Genomic DNA, 6,422 nt, shown 5'->3' with positions numbered 1-6,422 from the left:
GAGCTCGAGAGAAATTTTTGTGGCTTGCTTTTAACAATAAAATTCTTACCAGAGTAATTTAAACAAAAGGAGGGTGGTGGAGAACCTAAAGTGTTTATACTGTGATGAAGAGGAATCAGTTTGCCACCTCTTTTTTGAATGTGTAGTTGCCAGACAGATTTGGAGTGATGTAGCTGAATCTTTTGAGTTTAATATCCCTAATAATATGGCCGAATTATCCTCCTTCTGGAGTATGAATAATAAGAAATCTGTGATTAATATTGCCTGTGTTGCTACCATCTAGGGCATTTGGACTATGCGTAACGACATGTGTTTTCAGGGCATACCATGGACAAGCACCCGTACAATCTTGGCAAGGATCAGCGCATCGCTACATCAATGGAAGATTCTATGTGGGCGCGATCAATCGGTACTGCTGAGAAGATGCCTTCAACTTCTGGATCGGCGAAGAGGCGAGCTGCTAAGGATTGCCTGGGCTTGGGACTGAGAGCATGCACGAAGAAGACCCGGGGTGGGACGCTGAAGGCCCACTCGGAGTGAAGAAAAAATGCAGAAAGTCTCCTCTGTGATACTACTCGCACGGCTCGAATGATGAATTTGTTTTGGCCTTAGATGGCATTAAGATATCCTTTCCTTTCGGTAGTTTTTAATCCAGTTTGTTCTGCATAAAAACATTAGAGGGTGTAGCTCTTTCTTTTCTCTGGTCTGCTACTTCGGGTAGACCCGAATGCTTGTAACAGTCTTGCTGACTTGCTGCTCCGTTTTTTTATAAAAACTAGTTGACCCGTTGCGCCAAATGGCGTAGAGACCCGCTAAAGCCATGTTCGCGATGAAAAAATTATCCATGGTTCAATCACCTTTAATAGGACACATGGTGGATTGTTATCCATGGTTCAATCACCTTTAATAAGACAAATGGTGGATTGTTGTCTATAATGAGATGTATACACATTTTAATTTTATAGCACAAATATTTGCTACCATGAGACTCATTTGAAATCATGTTCACATTGAAAATATTGGTATTTTCTAGTAACTTCGTGTTCAAGCAAAACATACATAGGGTTTTGTTTAAAAATATACGTGCCTTTAAAATCATGAGTGCTTTGGCCCATACACATAGTAGAATACAAAGAGGCCTGGGGACTACATATCAACTCCTATATTGCTCTTAAAACAAAACAAAAAAACCTAAAAAAATAAAATGATCGGGTTTAAAGCCTGAAAGAGAAGGTACCACTACATTTCTTAGAGTCACGAATTGCTGGTACAAATTATGTGCAAATGCAAGATGCCTAAATACATTATATAGGGAATGACTTGCTTCAGAAACTGAATGTCAATAGTGGCACCATGAAAAGGAGAGTGGAAGAATCCAAAGAAAATACTGCCTTCCAGAGTTAATCTTTCTCCAAGTGAAAAGAACCAGCATGCATTGTCACCTAAAGAAAAACAGGATCCACTTTGTAGAAAAGAATTCATGCCATGTGAAAGAATCTAAGAGTTGACGCTATGGTTGGTGGACCTTCCATAACAGAGAGACTTGCCATGGTATTGCTTACTGCATTATGCAGTTTCAACATAAAAGATAACCAAGAAGGCATTAGTACGGAGTTAAAAGTAGAAAATAAGTGTTACTTGCTCAAGTCATGTGATGCAACATGACCAAAAAATGTTATCTAGCAGACGGAAGCATCTCAGAGGAAAACATATGGTAATGAATCGAACATGCTTACATTGTCGATGCCCCAGAGAAATAACGATTGGACTGAATCATATCATACATCAGTTGTAAGAAGAGAATGCTTCTCTGATAAGGACCTCTTTCTTGAAAGTCTCAGCATGCCACAAGACACAATACCTAGTTTTGTTCTGATTCTAAACATCCTTTGTAATCAGAGAGTAGCTGCAACACCTGGTGTTAAACATGTCGCTACCACTGTCCTGTCGAGTCAGCGACATTCAGGTTTAATCAATAATTCATCTACAGTACACAACACTGTTAACAAATAAGAAATATAAATGGCCATATTCCATTGCGCCATCTGAGGAATAATAATGGCTTTGAACTAGCTTGGAAATGGCACCAGTGTAACACAGTATGGCATCAGTGTACTGCACCCTTCTCCAGCAATCCATTACTATAGAGTGTAGCGATGTAGTGTACTGCACCTTCTTAAGCAACCTGTCAGGTGTAATTGATAATATGAAAGGAAAGTACTTGAGCATTTAACAACATCAGGTTGGATCCAACTATGCTTACTGGAGAATGACATTAGTGTAATAAGTTTTCCTTTTAAATGGTGCAATACACTAAAAAGCAATCTATTCATGTGTAACTGATGTACACTACACTTGAGCTGTCAACAACTAACCCACGACTATACTTGTTGGAGAATGGCAACTCTCATTTTAAATCTAAAATAGTATGAAAGGGAAATGTTTAAGTATTTGACAACAGCTAGAAGAAGAAAAATAAATAAATAAATTCATTGGTACCCGAGCAACCATTCAGGAATTAATAGAACTACCCTAGATATCCGACTTGAGCCCCACATAAGATTAGCGTGGATTTTATGAAATGTTACCGTAGGCACGATGGTCTAAACTTGACACCCTCTAAATATAACATTAACGGGACCTCCTGTGAGAATTGTACTCCAACCATCATGGGAAGGACAGACCCAGTGCATAGAAGCTCCCACACAAGGTGGGGTCTGGGGAGGGATTATAGGAACCTAGTCTTACCCCTGCGAAGTGCAATGCAGAGAGGCTGGTTCGAACCCAGGACCTCTTGGCACAAGTGGGGAGGACTTCACCACTGCGCCAGGCCTGCCCTCTCCAACCATCATGGGAAGGCAATGAAGAATTTAGTACAGAAGATTAAATGTAGCCTCCTACAAAATGTTTTCTAGTAGTGATGATATATGTTATACAACTTTGAAATAATGTCATTTGATTCACCTCTTATACATCTTTCGAATTTCTTTATCTTGAAATCAAATATGAACTATGCTGATTCATTTTTATGAATTAATATAGAAAGACATACATAGGTTAGAGGAAACGGGAGATTATTTATGAATCATTAACATGTTGCCAGAATTAGTATTCATGCAAATATTGGCCCTGATTTTTTTCTTTGTATATTGACTGCTCATCTCTTCTTCTGGGACGATGTCACTTGATATACTTCATCGTGATATTTAGCAGTGAAGAGCAGCAAGCAGCACTTATTTCTCGTGGTAGTTTTCGTATTTTTGATAGAGGAGAAATAGGACAGAGGAGAGCCGAGTAGAGGAGGGGCCATGGGAGGACCCCTAAATTAGGGGAAAAGATGCTAGATCAATCTGACCTCCTTAGTGAGGAGGGGCAGAGGGAGGAGGCTCTCGTAATCCAGTTGGCCTGAAAACTATGTAGTGCACACATTTACCAACATATTTGTGGGAAATACACATGCCTAAAAGAGGGCAGATTCAAAAGTGGAACTTGTACAACACAGTAAGCAGTAAACACATAAACAAAGCAAGCATTTAAGCACACTTATTCACACCTTGCCTGATTCAGTGCTATACCGGTTGTCACGAAAGCATTCAAACTGACTCGATGACCCTATACACTGCATCTATCATTAAGTAGAGGAGAAGATCCTAAAGAAACAAAATAAAGGCATTCACCTGCATCATATTCCGCCTTGTATTGATATGAATATGAAAGCCTTCAATAATTAAAGAATTCATAGTTGAGGGAATCTGATATTAAGTTCGCTAGTTCTTGTCTGTCCCCATATGCATCACCATCTATACACATCGAAGGTCACTCTGGTAGTCATCATGGTAAAGGGGTTACCTTGAACCTTAGCAAAGCAGCAGTAATCAACGGCTCGAGCAAGCACCAGATCATCTTGACAACTTTACGTGCAGCCACACCTTGCAACAAAGAGAATACAAACATTAAAAATAGGAGAACATGTTATGAAGAAGACCTCACAAGGCTGCCAATAACGGACTCCTGATATGATCATTCAGTTACTATCATCTTATATATGAAAATGAGATATTATGACACAGTGGCAGGAGCAAGTGGTAGTGGATCAAGCTTCGAGTTCAGGCACTTACATTGCAATAATCTGACTTCCTCCTTTTAATTGTGATCAAACATACTTAAGGGAGTGTCTGTTCGAAAACCAATGAACAAGCCTAAACATGAATGGTTCCAGTAGACTTGATAACTCATTCAGGCTTAAGTGACCTTGAAGCGCTGCTATCTAGAGCCATGATCGCCACACCAAGAACTCGCAGGAGATATGGAGGAGCACGTCACAACAATGCCCTTGCAGATAACTCACGACACCTTCACACCAATGCCTCCAACCTACATATGAGGCTTTTCTAATTAGGAACTATATGTAAAGAAACAAATTTATCTGTTCTAACTGAGTCTCAAAAGTGATCAAATTGAACCATATTCAAAATCCATAAAAAATAACCAAACCGGAACATGTCCAAAAACTATAGCTCTAATAAAAGGATGCCTTTAACCATAATAGCCAAGAAAGTAAACAAATTCTTGTGGATTAACTTGGTGACTTAGACAAACATGAGATCTGGAAATAATACACTGGAATAAAGTGGCCATTCTCACAATGTCCATGGAACTGAAACCACCATGAGTACCAGTGTTGAAATTACGACAAATCTCATTATTCCAAAGTAGAGCCAGTGCACTTCTTCTTAGCAAAAGTTAAATAGGTCTAAAACTCTAAATAATCAGTAATATAACACACCATATGTTGAGTGAAATCCGTCTTTTGGGTTGAGCAATTAAATAACTACAAAGATCTTGCAAAATCACAACATAACAAGAATCTGAAGCTTTGTTGAGTCCTTTTTTCTATAAAACATAAAGCTTGATGCCAATAACCTTACCTACGCCCAATCATAAATCGAATGGTGATTTCCTTCTCCTTTTCCATTTTTGACATTGACCAACTCAGTTATCCCAAAAAGTTCCTAAGCCTTGAGGTTCCGTGGCTTCCTTCCATCTTCACCGGCTGGTACTGGACAAGGGGATTCCATTCCACTACCGCTAGCCTACAGACCGTCCCTGCTCCCGAAGAGTAAGAAATAGCAGCAGGAAGAACAAACTGAAAATAGAGTCAGATGGGAAGAGTCATTTCACCTTAGCGTTGAAGGCAAAAATTCGTGGAAAGAGGTCAGTGGCGAGAAGGCCATGGCGGCATCGTTGACGTAGGACAGCGGTGGCATGGGGAAAGGCAGATCCAGCGCCCCGACCATACATGGCGTCCCCTGCATCGACCTCCTCCCCTCTGCTCTGGCGATGACCAGCCCCCGTGCGGGCTGTGCTCCTCCAGCGATTCCAAACTCCTTCTGGCCTCACGCCTCCACACCCCCTCCTCTGCGCCCCCGGGGAGGCCCCCTGGATCCAAGGCTTCCCCCGGCGGCACGCCGTGGTGGTTCCCCGATTACCGTGGAGACATCCTCACGCGGCTTCCTCATGACCTGGAAAGATGGGCACCTCGGGCAGCAAGGGGTGGGGGTGAACTGGGGAGACAGTGGAGAAGGTCGGGGCGGAAGGAAACTGGCCACCTGCACGGACGGAGTCGGTGGACGGAGGAGCCGTAGCGGCGGCGGCGGCTGACGACGGAGGTCGGATGGAGGAGGGGTAGCGACAGCTGGATCGTAGGAAAGGGGGCTAGGGTTTGTGGCGGCTGAGGAGGGAGAGAGATCGAAGAAGGAGGGAGGGGTTGTGGCGTGCGGGGCGATGGGATTGGACCAAGGTGCTTTCGAGGGCATGGCTACCCACGCTCCCGCAAATGGCGCGACGCGCACGCGGCGTGCGAGGAGAGGGCCCACCCGCACCTCGAAACAGCTTACCCAGCCAACAGGCACGGGACAAGAGCACACCCATCATTGGCCATGTGAAGTTAACACGTGGTCAAAACGAGCAGCGAGAGCAACGAGCATCTAACGGCTCAAACGAAGCCAAAGACCAAACTGACCACGATCCAATGGCCAACGAAGCTTGCCATCGAGGGAACGCCTTAGGAGCGAGTTGGCTAGCTTTTTTTTTGTTTTAAATGGGGCGGGAGAAACCCCTTTTGATAAAAAAAATTCTATAGAAATCCTATAAATTACTGTAAACCAAAGAGGCCTCCCTCGAAAAAAAGAAGAAGACAAAGAGGCCTCGCGGGAATTGAGTTGCGTTATGTTCCATTTTTCTTTCTTTCTTTCTCTGTAATTCCATTTTAGAAATTCGATTGCCCTGCTGCAAATGACGGAAATGCCCCGGAACAGCTGCCGCGCACCGGCATCCCCTCTGCGTCGACGGCCACCAACCAGCTCTCCTTCCTCCTCTCACCTCCCGAGCAGATCACGCGGCGAGGGAACGAAGCCAACCAC

General features: G+C 43.1%; 1 long non-coding RNA gene across 1 annotated transcript; it reads right to left on the bottom strand.

The window, feature by feature from the left end:
- Window positions 1-1,699: 1,699 nt before the first annotated feature.
- LOC119336094 lies at window positions 1,700-5,855 on the bottom strand. The gene is made up of 4 exons (XR_005162211.1): window positions 5,182-5,855; window positions 4,929-5,106; window positions 4,119-4,374; window positions 1,700-3,929 (listed from the first exon to the last, which is right to left on the bottom strand). It is a non-coding gene; the product is annotated as an uncharacterized LOC119336094 (long non-coding RNA).
- Window positions 5,856-6,422: the final 567 nt, after the last annotated feature.

Source organism: Triticum dicoccoides, chromosome 7B (assembly GCF_002162155.2).
Source record: "Triticum dicoccoides isolate Atlit2015 ecotype Zavitan chromosome 7B, WEW_v2.0, whole genome shotgun sequence".
NCBI classification, from domain to species: domain Eukaryota; kingdom Viridiplantae; phylum Streptophyta; class Magnoliopsida; order Poales; family Poaceae; genus Triticum; species Triticum dicoccoides.
The sequence above is the reverse complement of the archived record's forward strand: the minus strand, read 5'-3'. Positions and strand labels throughout refer to the sequence as shown.